Here is a 19,614-nt window from a genome sequence, read left to right as displayed (position 1 = left end):
ATGACGGCCAGGCTGTCACGTAAGTGTCTGCGCAAGGGTGGTCCGAGTTCGGAGGTGTATGCCGATGTCCTCATCCTATGCAGGGACTTCTGGAGAAGGACGAAGTCGAGAGACCGGGTACTTGTTATGACTTACCCGGTGGACTCCAGTTTTGGGCGCATAGGCAGAAGGCAGACACAGAAACTGTGACGGGAAGCTATTGCGGGGTGGTACGAGGGTGCGCCATTAGCACGGCCACAAAATGAGCCGGTTGAGCGCCACTTCCTACTGCTGAAGACAGTGCGGCACGCTGGAATTTTTCTTGGAGATCACATGGGAAGTTGACCAACCCAAGCGTTTCAAGGATTGCATTGCTGTGAATCTATGGCCATTCGGGTTTCCGATACGGCAGTGTTGTGTTCGCAACATTTATTCCCAGGAACAACAACACACACCAAATGCTATTACTTCGCTCTTCATAAAACAAAAAATCAGTTTACAGCCTCCTGGGTCATAAATAACGAGGGTTTAATACAGCAATAAAAATTAAAACCCGAAACGGAGAAGTCTGTGCCGTGTGTGTCAGTTGACGTCCTCCATGATCTCCAAAGGGCAGGCTACAGCTGTGTTCACCTTAAAATGAGTACTCAGGGTTAACACAGCGCTACCACGACTCTTTACAGAAAAGGAGTAATCGCCGTTCAATATCACCGATTGCACGTTAGGCAGCCTAAATAAGATGAGCGATCAATTGCCGCGGCACTCAGTAGTAGTTGTCATGGGTTGCCCTATTTTTAATATGTCAGCGCCGCTTTAACTCCCACGTATGACAACAAAATGATACCGTTCTCCTTGCACCTGTTGTTGCTTTTTAAGTTGTTTTCCTTGAGGATCTGTAATAACAAACTGACGTGTCTTAACTTGCCATCTTGAATGCGTGAAATATTCATTCCGTTGGCTTGTACGACGTATACAGACAGGTATCGAGAGCGTAAAATGAAACCTGAGCAGCTGACCTTCAAAGCTGGCTCTCGCGCTCATTGTAATTATACGAAGCAATGTGATAAACTCTTCCAACCGTGACGGTTTAGCTTTCATGGAGTATTCCCTTGTGTAGGTAGTTCAGTACGGTTCAGCTGGTTCAAGCTGGGCTCACTTATCTAACGTTTCCCACTTAGCAAGTGGTCGCCCTGCAATTGCTTTTGGCCGGCAACTTGTTTTGGAAATTTAAAACACATATATGGCAGCATGGCCCCTCTGTATTAACGTAAAATTTACAAAAATTCAAAGGTTCAACTCTATCGCCGCTCTCTGCAATCACCTCATTACGAATGATTTTGTTAAATCCGAATTAGTAGGAATTCCTCTTCACGAAGAAAAATCCATAAATTGTTATCCGTGCAGTGACTTTGTTTCGTGACTTTTTTTGCATAACAGGCGATATGCTTGTCCGTGGGTTTAGTCAAATTATATTTTTATTTCACCTGAAAATGGAGGCATTGTTGGAACACTCCTGTCAGGAACAAACGCGTACCACGCTGGCGGTTCCCTCCGAAGACGAACGTCCCGCCACGCGGTTTTTCTTCCTGACGTCGACGGGGACCGGCGTCAGCTCCTCATCGTCGCTTAGGTCGGTGAGGCGCTTCTGGAGGTGGGACTCGTACATAAGACTCATTTCATCCTGATGGTTACGCCTCCGCCCATCTCTTGCTGTAAAAAAATGTGGTTGATATGCCTCTTTCATAGGAATCGATAGAACACGAGAGTGAAATGTGCCTTTACAGGAGCTTTTAAATGTTTACTGTGCATCCATATGAACTTGCACATCGCTATTTCTATTACGTCGGTATGGCACCGTTACACGCATAAACGTTACACTGGAATGCACGCGCCGGAACATCGCGTAAATGCGAGTGAAACCACCGCTCCTTGAAGACCGTGCGAACGAAACCGAACCCAAACCGAAACCGAAAACAGTAGGTGGTGGAGGTCGCCTCAATTCACCCGCGTTGTGCGTACACGAAGACGCTGGCATCGAGTCGCCAACTGCCGGTGCTCATTAGCGTCATGATGAACGACTTCGCTTCACCACTGTTAGTCAGGAACACCATCTGAACGAAGAGGTAGTGTGAAATGTTGAGGTTGTTTATAGGGTGCGTGCTGGTTTTATGCCAGGCTTCTAACCATGATGGATACTATGAGCAAAACGTTAGCAATTGAGCGCTAGGCTGTGCTTGTATACATGGCAAGGCGACATAACAGCTTAATCCACAAAGTAATAGTGGTTTCATCCTCGTATGATTTTGGTCGATGCAAGCCAAATCATGGAGTCCTAGGAATCGCATACTCGTTTTTCGTTATTCCTTTTCTGTTCTTGCAAAAAGTCAGCACGGAGTGTAAACAAATTCAGGGTAGCTTGCACTCACGCGCAAGACTTGATAGGAGAAGCTGTTGTAGTCGATCACTGACGGACACAAAGTTGAGTTTTAGTATCGTTGTGGTGTCGTGGTTGACATCGGCGGCATGCCACTTCAATGACCTTATGTTGAGCAAGGCCAGTAGACGCGTTCGCACGCCGCTCGACAGACGCGACTTATCGCCTCTAGCGGATGTTTTGCACGCCGCTCCTCTCGAAGCGCGGCCTCTTCCTCGGCCGGGCGAACTATATACCGCAGCTGGGCCTTGTGAAGTGAATGATCACCTACAGCCAGGGTGTCGAACCGTAATTTTTTCGGGTTCGGTTCGGGTTCGGTTTCAGGTCTTTCGGGTTCGGTTCGGGTTCGGTTACAAAGCACCATGTCGTTCCGGTTGCAACCGGTTCGAACCAGTTCAAATGGGTTCAAATGGGTTCGAAGAAAAAAAGCGGGCGTGTTTTTTTTTCTGTTAATTTTTTTGTGCTCGTTTTTCGTTTCCTTATCAAGGCGGCATAAAAACAAAGTCGTAATGAATGTTTCTTTGTGCAAATATTTTGTCTTGTCCACACTAAAGCGACCCTGCAACACTTTTTTCAACTTTTTTTCTAAATCTTGAGTGCTTGCAGAATGTAGTCAACCAACACATACTGTACTTAGTTAGGGGGTCGCAAAGTGCCTCAGCCAAAAGTTACTGCTCTTTCCTCATCAGATAAAGTAATTAAAAATTTGCTTTAAATATTTTTTCCCCTTCCCGGTCTAGGCGTTCTTCGACCGCTGAATGACGTCATTACCGCGGTGTAGCGGCTATTTGCCGGCTCTCCTTAAGTTGCACAATAGAACGCATTTGATGGCCACTTTAAAAAGAAAGCCACAAAAGCTAAGCAGGAAAGGAAGCTACATTCGCAGCGACGAGCAAATCACGCACTGTTGCTCCTTAGCGTTTATAGAAAGTGTTGATTGATTGATTGATTGTTGTTATTTATTTATTTATTTATTTGTTTATTTATTTATTTGTTGTTGGGTTTATCGCGCCGACGCAACGCAGGCAATGAGGCGCGCCATAGTGGAGGGCTCCAGATTAATTTTGACCACCTGGGGATCTATAACGTGCGCCAACATCTCGTGCACACGAACGTTTTCGCTTTTCGCGTCCATCAGGAAAGCTGCCGCCGCGGCCGGGAATAGAACATGCGTTCTTATGCTCAGCAGCGCAACGCCTTAGCCACTGAGCCACCGCGGCGAGTTTATCTAAAGTGTTCAATAGCTCCTTTAACTGTACAAGCTACTGCAAAACGTTTTCTATGGTAGTGTGAGGAGTATGTAGCCCCCCCCCCACCCCCACCCACCCTTCTTTTTTTTGTTGGCCGCTAAGTTCGGTGGCCCTGCAACGCTCGATGGGAAACATTGCGCACGACTGGCGAATAGACACCGACGAGCACAGCCGCTCGCGGTCAGTCACCGTCACCACCAGCACGTTGCGGGTCGTCACTCGGGTAGAGGGTACTACGGCCCTCCCACGTTCACGAATGCTGGACAAATCGTGGCAGGTAGGTCAACGATTACAACAATAACTGAAGCGCAACAAAAGGTTCGTTGGGACACTTAAGGCTGCCTATTTGTATGAATGTGAAAGCATTACTCTTTTTGGCCGCAAGTTTAGCTTTATTAATGTAAGTTTCTTCATTTTCATGATTTAATTTTATTTTATTCTTGGCTCATACCACTGCAACTTCATACACCACAGTTGTTTTCTTGAGGAAACAAAAAAATATGGCAGTCGATTACGGTAGTCGCTAATGCGAAATTTGAGCACAGTGCGAACTGTAGTCTTGTCGGCGACGGCGCATAGCTGATGTGTCTTAGGAAGTGATCGTGTCCTCAATAAATGCACGACGGCATGCGGTATACTCTATCGTTATCTCGTAAGGCGTTGCTGCCGTGGAGCATGTCTCGCGCGGTCTGGAAGTTTCGCGGAAACGTCTTGGCCGCTCTCAGCGATTCAAAACAACCGCCACCGGCGCAGCGTGACGTGGACCTTACCTCTGGGAGAAAGACGTCAATCACCCGAGGCAGCCCCCGCGCGCCGCGCGCGCCGATGCTCGCCCACTTGTAGTAACCAGTTTCAGTTTTCTCTACTCTTTGGTTACAGTTAACTATCATGTAAACAAGAAATGTGAAATCACCAACGCCCTAATTCTTGACCGTTATTGTGTTTTAGAAATACTTGCGCACAGTTTCGTAAACATGCAAAGAGTGGCACGCCTCACCCCGGCGCCCGCATTTGACAAACGGCGGCTACATATACATGAAGTGTAGTCAATGCGAATGAGGAATTCTAGGGCCGCGTATGTTTCCGTTTCTGTCGTTTGTGCTGTGTTGTGTATGTGGTAGATTCGTGACGTTTGGGTAATTACGTATCCCTGCAGAGTGTGTGGTGCGTGTGAATTAGCCTCTGTGAATTACATATACGTCCGAAAAGGCTCTTCATGCCGACTTGTGCTTTTTTTTTTTCAAGACTCTTTTAGGGCAAAACTATTGGGCCTTATATTAGGGCTCTGGTGTTTAACAATCATTTGCGAGCACAATCTACGAGCGATCGTTTTTTTTTTCTAATAAATAAAGTCTTTCAGCGGGCTCAAACGCGCCCGCAGTGATAGTCGTAGTGCTCGAAAATGCCCCTCAACGTATTCAAACACGCTCATAGCAGCATGCTCGAACCCCTTAGGTGGTGTTTACTATATGCGTAGCCTGCTGGTGATGATATACATAAGAAGCAAAAACGAGCGGCGCACTGAGCGGGTTTGTTTACCGGCGGCCATTTTGGTTGAAGGGAGCAACGTTGCTCCCTTCCCTGAAGGCGCAACAATGCTCCTTTTGGGGACGAACATGACACATCGCAGTTAGTCCTTTTAGGGAGCAACTACCACACCCTTTTTTTCTTAGAGTGTGGCGTAAAGAAGGGTGCGATGAGGATATGTTAGTTTGTATACTTTCGGAGGCTGGCGGCTTCTTGTCTCGATAACTCGGGGTGGGGAGCCGGGAATATTTTTCTGCTTTGGCGATAGTGGCCCAGAATAGCTCCATATCTTACGAGAGATGCTGTTTCGGGAGCAGCAGGTGATGTTTGTCCGTCGTGCTAATGGCCAGGTGTAAGTGCGGGCGAATAAAGAAAAAATGAGTTTGGGGCATCAGATATCTCTTCGTCTTTAGTACCGCGCCGGAAATGGGCTGTAAGCTCGACAAACGACGCTTTCAAGCGCTTGTTATTCCTTTTGAGCAAACTTTTTTTTTTGGCGGGGGTTGGGGGAGGGACGCTTACAAAAAAGTAATATGTTAGAATGTGTGAGGTTTAATTGTCATTCCATATATTCAGCTTATACCTCCCTTTTTAGCTGCGGTGGTAGCCTGTTCATTTATTCAGAGTACATGCTGAATGCTCTTCTCCACGGCTACCAGGCGCTGCCTCCGTCTTCGCGTTGTGATGTCACGGCAGCAGCCCGCAGGCCTTAAAATCTCGAGGGTGTTCGACGTAGAGCGAGCGGCTGTACTTTCTGACCGCTTCCGTGGCCTATTTTGGGTTTTTCTTTTTGTTGTTGCAATCCCGGAGCACGTCAACCGCGATGTCGCGTTCGTTCTTTTTGTACGGAACTCCTTTCTGCTTCACCTCCGCCTGCTAACAGACCAGACCGATGGGGAGGGGTCGCATGAACAGACATTTGTCGGGCTGCTTTTAGGTCGCAGTTCTTTGGCGCCCGTCCCTGGTCTGAGCCGCGTTGCCGTCGTCGTTATTGAGAGAACGTGGCAAGACCGAAGAGTGAAAGAAAGTAAACGAGGAGGCTGTCACGAAATTGGACACGAGGGCGGTTCACCGTGGCTGCGCGAGACGCTTCTTGGAAAGTGTGCGGGGGAAGTGGGGGAGGCAGTATGTTGTGCCCGCACGAGGCGCTCCACTGCGCGACGTTCGGCGAAAACGTGAGGGGGGGCGTGTCAGGGACGATGATGTGCGTTCGCTTAAGACGCAGTTCGCCGTCCCTGTTGTACGGTCAACCTCCAATGTCGCGTGGCATCCGCAGCGACATCGCGGGCAAGGGACGCGAAAGGAAGCGCGAGGAGTTTCCTAGAACGGAGCTTGGAATAAACTGGTGCTGACGCGGAGCTTCTGGGTCTGCCTCCCGCATGCGACGTACACCTGCTACCGTCCATAACACAAGGTGTCAGAAGCTGAGTGAGAGCATCGCAAGAAACCCAGCCTGCAAGGACGGTAAACTGGACAACGTTCCACAAGCCGCTACGGACCGCCACAACACCATGCCGAGTTAGGCCTTGCGGGCCTTCGCCTCCATCCAGGGGAGCGGCAGCAGAGCCACGGAAAACAGAGGCCACACCGACGAACCAAAACACCTTTTCCAAGTATGTCGTCGTTCATTATTCAGCCCCCCGATGCCTTTTGCTTTTCTTCACCCAACGAGTGGCCCAAATGGCGGAGGAGGTTTGAACGCTTCTACAAGACGTCAGGCCCAAGCGCGAAGCCGGAAGAACACCAAGTAGATGCCTTGCTCTACATCGTGGGGGACAAGGCTGAGGGCATCTTCAGCACATTTGATCTCGCCCCGGCCGAAGCAAAGAAATTTAGCGTCGTGATAGACCACTTCGAAAAATATTTTATTCCTCGCCGCAACGTGATTTACGAGCGAACACGCTTCAACACGCGGGTACAAGAAGGGGAGTCTGCCGAAGACTTCGTGACGGCACTTCACGCATTGTCCCAGCATTGTGAGTACGGCAGCCTTCAGGAGTAGGTGGTTCGTGAGCGATAAGTTCTGGGTATTCGCGACAAGAAGTTATCTGCCAGACTACAGCTTGACCATGACCTAACGCTTCAGAAAGCCCTCGAATCTTTACGCCAGATCGAGACAGTTAGGAAACAGCAAGCAGAGCTTCACCCCGACCTGGCAGCCGTCAACGAGGTGGGCTCTACACGTCGTGCACAGGGTCAAGACGCACGCAAACCACCGTCTAACTCGAGTCAAGGAAGACCCGCGACTAACACGTCACAGGGCCCTAGAACTTGCCGTTGGTGTGGTAGAGGTTCACACTCACGATCAACCTGCCCAGCAAAGAACGCAAAATGAAACTCGTGTCCCAAAAAGGGACACTTTTCGTCTGTATGCCTCTCCAAACGAGTGGACATTGTTCAATGCACCGATGAGGAAGCCGAGTGTGCGTTTCTTGTCACCGTGAGTTCACCTGACATCCACAAGCTGGAACACTTTGGCCGCGAGTACATCCAAGACGGAGGTGGCGGAGGAAGCAGGGGCGGAGACGCGGGCCCACGCGGTGGAGTCCGCGGTGGGGGCGGCCATGGTGGTCGCATGGACTACAAGCCGCCCACCAGACAAAAGTGCTACAAGTGCAACAGGAATGGCAACTTTGCGAGGTACGGCAAAGAGGCTGAGCACCGGTGTTACAGGTGCAACAACACGGGCCACATCTCCAAGAACTTCCAGCACAAACCGGACGAGATATCACGCTACAACTGCGGAAAGATGGACCACATTGCCCCAGAGTGCAAGGAACAAGAGGAGACGTGCCACATCTACCACCAGCTGGGCGACATGTTGCAGGACTGCCCCAACCGTGAGCGCAAAAACCGCGAGTGCTACACTGCGGCCACCTGAAGCATATAAGACGCGACGGCCCCGAGGCAGCCGGAAACGACCCTGTCGCCAACGCCTACCACAGCTGCACCCGAGCCCCGATCGTACATCGTCGACACGAAAGAAGGAGCTGTGCGCAGGAATCGAACACACCTTGTTCCTCTCCCTCAAGCTGAGCCTGGGTAAACCCATGAAGCACAAGGAGCTGCGCTACAATATGGAAGAAGGTGTAATGGAGGAAGGTATAATGGAGGAAGGTGTAACGCCAAGATTCATCGCATAGGCATAGCCGCTGTGGACGCTGTATAATTCGACCGAAGAAGCATACGGTCTGAACCTCCCTCAACCGGAGAAGTATACGGCTTGAACCTCCCTCACTCGTTTATTTTGGAGGGAGATGTTGTACCGTCAACCTCCAAGATCGCGTGGCATCCGCAGCGACATCGCGGGCAAGGCACGCGAATGGAAGCGTCAGGAGTTTTCTAAAACTGAGCTTGGAATAAACTGGTGCTGACGCGGAGCTTCTGGGTCTGCCTAATGCTTGCGGCGTACACCTGCGACCGTCCTTAAAACAGTCCCTTCTTGAGACGCACGTCGCAGACGCTTACCATAGCTGCTGTAGAGAGAACCGGCGAGTGAGTGCTGCCTTAGCCCACTGCAGCCATCAGGAGTAAGTGCTGAACTGCGAGTGAGGCAGCCGGTCGTGCGCTTCGTCAGCCGCTGCAGCTAAACGAGCTGCCAAAGCGGTGGCCCAGCACCGTCGACGCCAGAACCCCGAGTGAGTGGTGAACAATGAGTGAGGCAACCGGTGCATGTGCTTCGTCAGCCACTGCAAATACACGTTTTCTGTAACCACACAAATATGTCCGTCTGAAATTCATTGCCTCAACATACTTTGCAGTCAAAACAGCTGAAGAGCTGCGCCCAAATATAGCATTAGTGAGTATCGTAATCGCCAGCCAATTGTTTCCCAACATTTTTTTTCATATTGCCGTTTTTGCTCTGAAGGGGCACGCGGCCGGCAGAGTCACATTCGCTCCCTCTTTGCCCCCACCTCCTTTTCTGTGCGCGGAGAAGCAGGAAAAAAAATGTGGTTGATCATTCTTTCATAGGAATCTGCAAAACACGAAAGTAAAAGGGGCCTTCCCAGGAGCAGTTGAATGTTACAGGAATTTCCTTCTTGTGCGAAGAGTTCGCGAGCCTGACCCCGCCAGACTAAGTGACACCGACACGCATGAAACAAAAAACAGGGGCGTCCCCCGTACACGAAGGCGCCTAAGTTGTCGGCGCTCATTAGCGTCTTGATGCGCTACTTCGCTTCGCCTCTTCTATAGACGGCGCGCACCAACTGAATGAGTCAGATGGAAGGACATAAGGCGCGTTCATAGCATATGCTCACGTATCGGTTCGTAGCGCATTGGGAAGAGCGCCACGTACCTCCCGTTGCAGCCAGAGAGTCGTGGGCTCGAAACCTGGCGCCGCCGCGTCAATGGCACCTTTTCGGGGACGTCACTTCCGTGACGGATATTACGTCACCAAAATCTTTGTGTAGCCAGGCATAAAACATTGTCGTGTTAAAACCCCGGCCAATGAAGCGCTGACAACGCCACTGCGAAATGTCTCTTGCTCGCCGAGTGGTTGGGTTGCGAGGCGAGCTCCGCGACCGCCAGGCGTCACCACTCGTGAGCCGACGCGGCCAGCTGGAGTGGCATTCAGCGTTCGAGCGTTCGCAGCACGGCCAAGAAGATGGACCAGTATTGCGCGGAACTTTTCGCTGATCTAAAGCGACTCAGGGAGGTCCTCGGTGGTTCGCCCGACCATGAGGACTCCGGGGACGATTCCGAGGACGTCGACGATGCCTACGGCTGTTACCGGGACGTCGGGGCGGAAGCCAGATGTGACCAAGGTGAGGCGACAGGCACCCGCAAAGCGGCGGCGTTCGGTCGTTTTGAACGCGAGTTATGCCTGTGCGGCGCGGTCGTTTCAAAGGCATTCCGAAAGCGTTTGCCCCAATTGTCTATCGAGTGTCCCATTGTAAGTACATAGGGCACTCCATAAGTGAGCGTTAAACGGCCATTTCGAAGTTTCCGTGTAGACGGGTGCCGAAAATGGCTCCGGCTGCAGGCGCTTCGTCTGCACACGTTGCGGTATACGAACACGATTATTTCAAAGGCTTTGTGTTGTTATCAGTCTGTCTATCAGTCTATCAGAACAATCTGTCTGTGTAGTAAGTAATCTCAGTTTAAAGAGGATTAGTGTATCATAGCACAGTGGCTAAGCAGTTATTCAAAAATTTCAACTTTGATGCTTCTGTTATTCTTTACACGGGCACCCCAGTTCCTTGTGGGGTAGCGCATGCCTTATCAAACGCACCGGCTTCATACACATGGAAGGCTGATCGCTTCGGCTAAAGCTTGCTGGCGAATCTGCCAGAAACGCGACGGACAGGATCCTTGCTCTCTCTAGCCCTCATCGTTGCTGCGTCCGGAAAGACACAAACAAAAGTGGTTGACCCTTCTTTTGTGGAATTGGTAAAGCACGAAAATGAAACGTTCCTTCACAGGAGCATTTGAATGATTATTGTGCATCGATATGAACATGCACATCGCTATTTTATATTTCATTGCTATGGCACCATTAGATGCCCCAACATTAGACACTGGATTAGAAACTCCACTGCAATCCTATTTAAACCCCAAGCGCTCGCAAACCGTACGAACGAAACAGAACGGGTTGTCAGCGAATCGTTTGGTGAAGTCACAGTGCGCTACAACGAAAGGAGCATGATTTGCGGGTCTGTAGCAGTCTGGTGGGTGTGCTTGGCGAACGACGTCCTGCTGGCGGGTCGCTTAGGCAAAGGTGCGAACTCATTGGTCCTGCTCCGTGGCGTGTACGCCAGACGCTTGCGTTGTGACGAGCTCAGCTTGTGGAACGCGGCGGCGGCATTCCACAGGATGAGCGGCGTTCCACATGGGCGGCGGACAGGTAAACACAGCAGCTCCCGCTGCTGCACGCTGCCCTATCGAGGCTCCAACTACCGGCGCTGATTAGCATTATGGCGCACTACTTCGCTTCTCCTCTCCGTGGCGGCAGCACCATCAGAATGGATAAGTTATGGGGAAGGGCAGAAGTCGCGTTCGTACAGCTACCCGGGCATGACTTCATAACTCAGTCGGTAAAGCGTTTCACACTTCTGTTTCGGCCAGAGTGATCGTGTGCTCGAAACCTAGCGGCGTCTCCGCAATGGAAATTTTTCTGGTCATGTCATTTCCGTGACGGATACGACGTCGGTGAGGTTTAAACACTTTCGTGTTAAAAAGCGAGGTGCCCTCAAGCTGAATCTGCCGCTCTTCTTTAGAGCAAAGCTTTCTTCTCACTGATGGCGGTGTCGTAACCAAAACGCACTGCAGTGAAGCTAAATTTCTCAGTTGATGTTGATGAACGGGGTGAAGTGAAAGGTGGTTGAGCCGCAACGATTAAAGCACAAGCGTGAAAAAAATGGGGTTCGGTCGGCACCAGAATCCCGGGACGCTCGCCGCCGAGTCTGTACACAAAGCAGCCGCGTCGGCGGATTGCCTCGAAAGCGCGTCATCCCTATTTCATATTTGCCGCGCTTTCGAGGCGCTTTTTCAAAGAAAGTGCTACGAGTTGTGCCGCGCCTCCGCCAGATGGCGCCACGGGTCCCGCGACCGAGAGAAGACGCAGTGAAACATCCCCCTCGCGAGGGACACGATGAAATTCAGAGCATTTCCGGGGGCGCACGACGTTAAGTAGTTTGCGTTACGTTAAAGGGGCACTGACACAAAAATTTTGCATCTTGTTTTTTTTTGTTGCAATAAGTAGCTAGTGACCTACCTATAACCTGTAGAAACCTCATTTGCTTCAGCGTGCGACGGTTGTTTAATTAGAGGCATTTTCAATGCGGCCAGTCGCAGTTTCGGTTTCGGCGAGTGCCGCGAAACGATGGATTTTGTGGATTTTGTGTGAACAAAGCTGACCACGTGACCGTCGGAGGGATATCACAGTCACAGAGCAGAGCCGCCGTAGCACTGTCGAATCCGCATCGACGGCAGTTTCTGCGAATGCCCCCCCGTACTGATCTCGTGAGGCGCCTAATTAAAAAGCGACCGTGGATGTGACGCAGGCGCTGCGAGTGCAAATGCTACCGCGGCTAACGAACGACGCGCGCTGGGAGCAGCCGGCAGGTCTGCCTACAGGTCCGCCTACAGATGTGTTCGGCTTAGCACTGCGGCGGATATTCGAGTGCCGCTCTCATAATCGGTGCAGATGACAATTTTTAATGCAACCCGCCATGGCATCATTAACTCCTTTCTCATGTAAGCCACCATGGTCGGGACTTGGGGACAATTTCGTGGGGACAAGCTATCACTCGAGCTACCTGCGCCGGCGTGGGCCACTTAGCGGCCGTGGCCGCCGCCTGCACAGCGACCATGCGGCTTGCTCAGTGGGCTTTTCGTGCCTTTGGCGCGTTTCCGCATCCAATGGTAATAAACAGTAATAGAAACAGAGTGCCTGGAATCGCTGTAGAACTTTGGTCGCGGCCAGCTGCCCGATGAGCTTACGAAATCACGGCGCCTCCGCCGCCAACGATCGGGTCGTTCGTTCTCGAGAGCAGAAGCTCCGCCCTCCGGCCCTCCGATTGGAGCGGCGAGCCGGCAGTGCGGAAGCGGCAAACACAAACTCGTGACGTGTTTGGATGTTGTTTATTTACACTTGCGCGTGGTCCTCTGCTGGCCGCTCGGTTGCGTTTCGCACACTTCAAAATTGATTTTAAATATGTTCTAGGCTGTATTCGCCGCTGATATTTTGCAGATGATGTATATGTGTTCCCACCAATCTATCTCCGAAGTTATCTCGCCTTCAAAATTTTGTGTCAGTGCCCCTTTAATGTTGTTGCACTTGTGGCAACTGCTGACGAGAGAGCGCTCGTCAGCAGTAATTTAAATGAGTCAACGATATAAGGCGCGTGCGTAGCGTCCCATTCTGTCTCGGCTTTGTGGCGCAGTGGGTGGAGCACCATGTACATTGCGTTCCGCCCGCAGGGTCGAGGGATCGAAACCAGGCGCCGGATAGTATTTTTTTTTATATAGTAGGGAGGGGTGCGGTGCGGACTACGGACGTCAACGCGGGTGACATCGTGAGTTACTGAAATGCTCTGCATTTAAAACGTCCCCTTTGTCGCTAGACTAGGGGGCTTTGTTTTTTGTTATTGAGGGGCGGGTGACCCTACGCTGTTCCTCAAGAGGGGAGTAGTTAAATGCTCCTCCTGTCAAAGGGGGAGGAGAAATGAAGCCACTGAGGAACGGCATAAAGGCAAGAATCCTTGAAAATAACTTTCACGGAGAAGTTCGCGTGGAGGAAAATCCGCCGCGGCAGGACGCCGTAAGTTCGTCGGGCTAGACTACATGGAGCGAAGACACGGCGTGCGCCGCCGCGCCGCCGCTGGCTGGCTCTCAGTGCGGCTCCATGCCCAGAATCAACGGCGGCGTTCAGTAAACAGACCCAGTGAAGCAGCCTCCCGCTTGGGTTGTACGTCGTTGGACGATTCTGCGTGACGCTGGGGCGTTTCTTCTGCTGAAATATAGCATGCAGTTCTCAAAAGCATTGAAGAAGTAACAAAGAAAGACAAACGTCCTCGCGGAGATTCGATCCAGCGACTCCCGGAACAAGGAACCGGCGTTCTACCTCCACTCCATCTCACCAGATGGCGCTATGGTGCAAAATAGGGCTTGTCAAGCCCGGCTCTGAATACATGCGGCTGGCTGCTTTCAGTGCTTTGCTGTATTTGAGAGTCGCGCGCAGTGATATGGCCTGTTTCTCACACACCGATGTCGCAGACGGACCCCATGTTGCCGTAATACACGTTATGTAGCTGAAGAACCTTCATTTAACCTAATAAATGCTATCGTACATGCCTATCTCGGCGACACAAGCCACGGTAGTTGGGTGGGGACTGTGTTGCGCTTGCGGCTTGAGCTATCAGAAAAGCGCGGACATCTTGCAACACCATTTGCCTCAATCTATCTCAGATTTACAATCCGTTTTTTTTTTTTTTTTGAGCTCGTTGCTTCAGCTGCCTCGCTTCGGGAGCGCGCCGCCGGGAGTTGTTCGTCGTCATTTCAACGCATATTCGTTCCATGTATTCTGGCCTAAACGGTGATGAAGATACGCCGGTGATTCCGTACCTGCGAACAATTGCGAAGGTCAGCGTCAGTGCGGTGCCAGTTAATGTGAGATAAACGCTCGCAATATTGCCCACTGTCTTCGTTTATAATTTCCAGCGGCAAACATTGAACCACTAAATAATTGCGGTGGCGAGGTGTCGTCGGCTAAAGAGAACGCGTTTTCTTCCTTCGTGTAGCCGGGTTCAATTCAATTCAATTCAATTCAATTCAATTCAATTAAACCTTTATTTCTGACAGGCGAAAAAAGACCGTAAACACCACTGACCGTGAAGAAGACTCGCAGCGTTGACTGTAGCAGTGTTGTTTTTCTGTTTTTTCCTTATACAGTTTTTTGGAAGAGTAGGCGAGGGACAATATACACGGTAATGTGTAGAATAAATACACAGCATAGTAATTCCAGTAACATAGGAGCAAGAACAACCATCGGCAAAACCCTAAATACTTCTAGACAGTGTCAGCATACATACGAATGAAAAATTGGGCCCATCTCCCCGCGAGGGGGAGTCGAGTAAATGCGTCGCATAGGGGGTGGGTGTATTGCGTTTACGCTTAGTGTTTGGGGAGTTGGTGGTAGTGAATGCGTTGTATCAGCAGCTTCTTGACTTAGTTTGAATGAGTCAAGGATATCGGGCGCGTTCGTAGCCTCCCATTCTATGTCGGCTTTGTGGCGCAGTGGGTAGAGCACCATGCACATTGCGTTCCGCCCGCAGGGTCGAGGGATCGAAACCGGGCGCCGGATAGTATTTTTTTTATATAGTGTAGGGGGAGGGGTGCGGACTACGACTACGGACGTCAACGCGGGTGACATCGTGAGTTACTGAAATGCTCTGCATTTAAAAAACACAGGAAATAAGCAGAGTTTTCATCAACGTATACCTAAAACAATGGTATGTGCTAAGGACTTTTAAAAAAGAAATTCCCTCATTTCTTTCCTGGTGTCGCCGCTTAGATTAGTGCTCATAATTTCGCATATGAATAGCAGGGAAGGGGCAGCACATCGTACCGACTGCAGAAGATAGCTAGTTTGTCGAAGCGGAACTAGCCACCCATTACAACCGAGGGAGTGCGAAGAAAAACCGTGAGAAACAAACTGATGCGGAGTGGTCAGGAGGGCGTAGGTGACAGAATGCAGATGTCGGCATCTGCGAAACCGAACTAAGACTACTGAGCCCCAGTTGTAGCAATGAAGTTGTAGAACCAAACTAAGTCTACTGAGCATGAGTTGTAGCAATGCAGTTGTAGCAATCCAGTGATGCAGCGTATGTTTTCTTTTTTCACAGAACGTAATGTAATTTTTGTCACGGCACTTGCTACATACGAAAATTAAAAAGGAAGCTTTTAAGGCAAAGCTTTCTGGCTCCAACAGCCAACGGTTATTTCGTGGCGTGCGGGACAAGGAACCCCCAACGCGGCGGCGGCGGTGGCGGAGGGGGAGGGGGTGTTCACTCACGGAGCACCCTGCCTACTAGATGGCGCGGCGAATGGTTACCCAGCGTTCCCCGCGCAGTTGCTTGCTCACAGCGGCACGAGCGCCGGCGTGTCAATTTGTCCGGTCTCCTTTAGCGACGGTTGTTTTTGGCCTGTTCAGGTGTTCTTCGCGTCCATTGCGCACTTCCTTCGCACGGCTTGATTAACTTGTCCGGCAGCACCTCCTCGGTAACCCAATCCCGAAGGACCTAAGCGGTAGTACGGCAAAGATACGTTAAGGATTGGCTTGCAGGGCGGGAAAACATAATGTTGAGACGACTTACACACATCTGGCCGCTAGAGAAAAGCCACTTTTTGCGCACTGCTTGTCAAGAATGGGACTGAGGTTTCTAAATTGCTGAATACCAATTCGGTTGTGTTTTAACAAGTGTTACAAAAGACGAATGGAGGAACTGGTTCTGATAAATAGCGATTATAAAAGTTCCGTCAGCTTTCTCACAATTCTGAAACTTACTCCCCTCGCGGGAACTGCTGTGTAGATGTGACGCATGGGCGGAGCGACGAAGGGACCGCGTTTTATAGCGCGCATAACGTTGAGGGGACTGCGTAAGCCGGTCCCAGTCGATGACGACGTTGGCGTACTTGTAAAGCGGCGTGGGCTCTAGGTGTTTGAGCCAAGCGTGGATGTTGCTTCGCCGGAGAACGGCACACGGGTTATATGCGCAGCGCGCCCGAAGGAGAGGAAACCGCGGAAGAGAGAGTACTGCACATGCGCCGGCCCCATCGCGTCTGCCGCGGCTATGACGCAACGTGCCGCGGCTATAACGCAACACAATCCAACACAATCCACTTTAACCCAATCCAATCCAATCCAATCCAAACCAAGCCAAGCCAAGCCAAGCCAAGCCAAGCCAAGCCAATCCAATCCAATCCAAGCCAAGCCAATCGAATCCAATACAATGCCCCTCGCGAGATAGTGTTCGCTATCGGAGGGGGGAGGGGGTGAGCGGCGGAGCGCTCAGTTAGCGCGGCAAGGAGAATGGGGGAGGGGCGGACAACGCCGACGACGACGCCGGAGGGACAAGGCGAGTGAATGAAATGCTCTGCATCTAAAAGTTCCGTCAGCTTTCTCACAATTCTGAAACTTACGAAACTAGAGTTTAAATCTGTTTAAACGGGACTCACTGAGCCCACATGCCGGATTGTTTCGGTGTCTGCACTTGTGTCGCGCAGAGGTGTAGCCCCGAGCTAGCACATCAGGATCGCTTGGTTCCGCTGTCTCACCCTTCGAAACACGCTCCTCTCCGTTTTCTTTCTTCCGACACAGAGCCGGGCTACAGCGGCGGCGTCCGCCACTCGAGCTCGGCTGTGGCCGACGCTGCTGCGTTCGGGACGGCGCCTCCGCGTATCCCAGGTAAGCGCTGGCAGAATCTCTGGTTTCACTCTTTGTAGAGCTACGTGTGTGAATTCACTTGACGCCGCGTGGAAAATTGCTGTGTGTGTCGTTTAAAGCTTTGCTTTCCAACCACCTCCACAGCGTGGGTTGGAGCCAATTTGTTTTTACTATGTTTACACCTGTACCGCTAGATATTGGGCTTAGAGTTTCTGCTGTCTTTTGTTCCAGGTGAACCAAGCTCTAGAAGGCCCGACACTGCTGACACCGTAAGCATGAATGCTCGTCCCTTCTTTGCTATCGTAATCCTTGCCGTATTTAAAATGTAAGTCCGGTGTACAAGTCAGTAGTTATTTAATATGTAAATATTAGGTCAGTAGTAAATAAGTAAGCTGTCTGCAAAGTCGTGCTCAGGAAGAACAGCCGCTCTAGTGAGTATAAGATCGGACGCGGGAGCAGGTGGGTGCGCCCTCGATCGAGTCCGTGAAACCTCGAGAGTGAATCGCCCGAACCGCGTTGCTTCATCTGCAGAGCGTCAATCTTGGCCACTTGGTAACTACGAGTGTGAGAAATTGCCGCGAGAGAACGGGATGGAAGAAGCTGATCGCGCAAGCGAAAGCACAGGACATACCTGCAAAAACAGGGAAGCGCTTGTACTGTGCGTTTCCGAGCACTGACCTCCCAAGCCGATGGACCCCTCTTTCCCGCCTAACAACGGCGTCCCGACGGCTTCTTGTAACATATCTTGTAACATATGCTCTTGTAACATATCGAGAAGTCGCCCAGCACTAAAGACTCCTCCGCAGGCACTATCCCCCACCGCACCCGTCGCTAAGGCACGCTGCCGCCAACATGTGGCGCATCCTACAAACTCACTGCTTCCCCCACAGAACCACGCGCACACACACGCACCCACACAAGTTTCCAACACCCCACTGCCCTCATTGCCACCAACGTGATACCCACTTTCATTCGCTCTGTGAGTGACCACACGACCCATTTTTCTCCTACCCCACGCCCCACCACTGGGAACAGTCCTTGGGGAGCTCGGACCTGGCGGTTCAGGAAACTCTAACCGCACGTGCCCTTGCGGTCGCCGAAGCCGTACGGGCTTCGGCCAGCCCTCCGCCCTAAATCCCAGTGGCAAAATAAAGTAGTTCTCTCTCTCTCTCTCTCTCTCTCTCTCTCTCTCTCTCTCTCTCTCTCTCTCTCTCTCTCTCTCTCTCTCTCTCTCTCTCTCTCTCTCTCTCTCTCTCCGTTTGTTGTCCCGGAGCTCTACTACCACTCCATGTGTGCGCGCCTTCGCTCCTGACGTGGTGGAGCATGTCACGTGCTCATTTCGGAGGTTCCGCTAGTATCAGAGAGAGGCGCGCCACCGGCCATGGCTGCCGAATTAATCGTTCAATGCGCTCTTTCCTTGAAGGAGTGTGCAGCAAGTTTGGGTCGTTGGTATAACGAGAACCGGGATCGTGCATGAGAGCATCTGTAGGGCCGATGCGGAGGCAAGGAGAGAGCTTGTGCCAGGTAGCTATTACTCGGCTGCGTCTTTCATTCATTTTTTGTGCATACGAAACTTCTGATGTCATCCATACATAAACAAGCGTACTGGTGGAAGGCATGGGGATGACTGCTTTATCTTTGTAGCTCTAGAAACTGTGAAATATATGATTTTTGTCTTGTGTGAAGTCATGATGCAGCAGTAACTAAATCAGTCTTACTTTTTATGCACATGTGTTGGTCTTTATTGTTTGTTTTGCTTTCTTTTTGTTTCAAACATTGAAGTGTCACATGCCTTCCATAAGGTATAGCTGGTTCTGTTATATTTCAGAATTGTCTTTTTTGTATCTATGCAATTTTTCTATTGTTACCTAATGTATGTAATAATAATATTATCTGGGGACATACGTAAGAGTGTGCACACTTATATATTGCTGTTCGTATATAGGTTTGTTTTTAAATGTGTATACATCTGTTAATTTCACGTATATACTGACGTGTTTATGCTTTTTGCCGTTGCCAAACAGCTGCTGTGTTTACGGCTACCAGGCGCCCTTCAAGTGGTCGCTGACCGCTTTTTCACCTGGTGGACCCCCAACGCTCTAATGTTGGAAACGTGAAAATTGAGCTCCCCAGAACTCACGCAGAAAATATTTTACAACACCCTCGTGAATTTTTTTGAACTAGGTATGTGCAATGAGACTACCGAAAGCAGTGTCATGAGACGCGGGATCACCTGAAATTTCACCGTTGGATCCCACGGGGTTGGTAACCCAGGGAGCCCTAATTTTTGTTATGTCCATGGGAATAGGTGGGGAATTCAGGCACATTTACCCGAGAGTGTAAAGTTGGCCTTGTTGGTGATGCATTCTTGTAGGCTAAGCGCGAGGCAGACACAAGACCAGACAAGAGAGGGGACGAGGACGCGCTTTGTGATAGAGAGTTGAAATTCCTGGAACAGTAGAATGTTCGCGCATGGCACGTGTGTTATGTCTAGATGATTGTGTGTATATTTCTTCACTCTTTTTTAGGGGGGTATG

General features: G+C 50.7%; 1 pseudogene across 1 annotated transcript in view; it reads left to right on the top strand.

Annotated features, from left to right (window-relative positions):
• The window catches only part of LOC144148570 (uncharacterized), a 72,292-nt pseudogene continuing 52,678 nt past the window's right edge, over positions 1-19,614 (top strand). Inside the window, exons 1-4 of the transcript XR_013318009.1 lie at positions 1-19; positions 7,578-8,154; positions 9,767-9,956; positions 17,309-17,346. The product of XR_013318009.1 is annotated as an uncharacterized LOC144148570 (transcript). The remainder of the gene's footprint in view (positions 20-7,577; positions 8,155-9,766; positions 9,957-17,308; positions 17,347-19,614) is intronic.

The sequence above is a fragment of the Haemaphysalis longicornis genome, unplaced genomic scaffold (genome assembly GCF_048455015.1).
Source record: "Haemaphysalis longicornis isolate Haplotype H1 unplaced genomic scaffold, Haemaphysalis longicornis Haplotype H1 scaffold_8, whole genome shotgun sequence".
NCBI lineage: Eukaryota > Metazoa > Arthropoda > Arachnida > Ixodida > Ixodidae > Haemaphysalis > Haemaphysalis longicornis.
The sequence above is the reverse complement of the archived record's forward strand: the minus strand, read 5'-3'. Positions and strand labels throughout refer to the sequence as shown.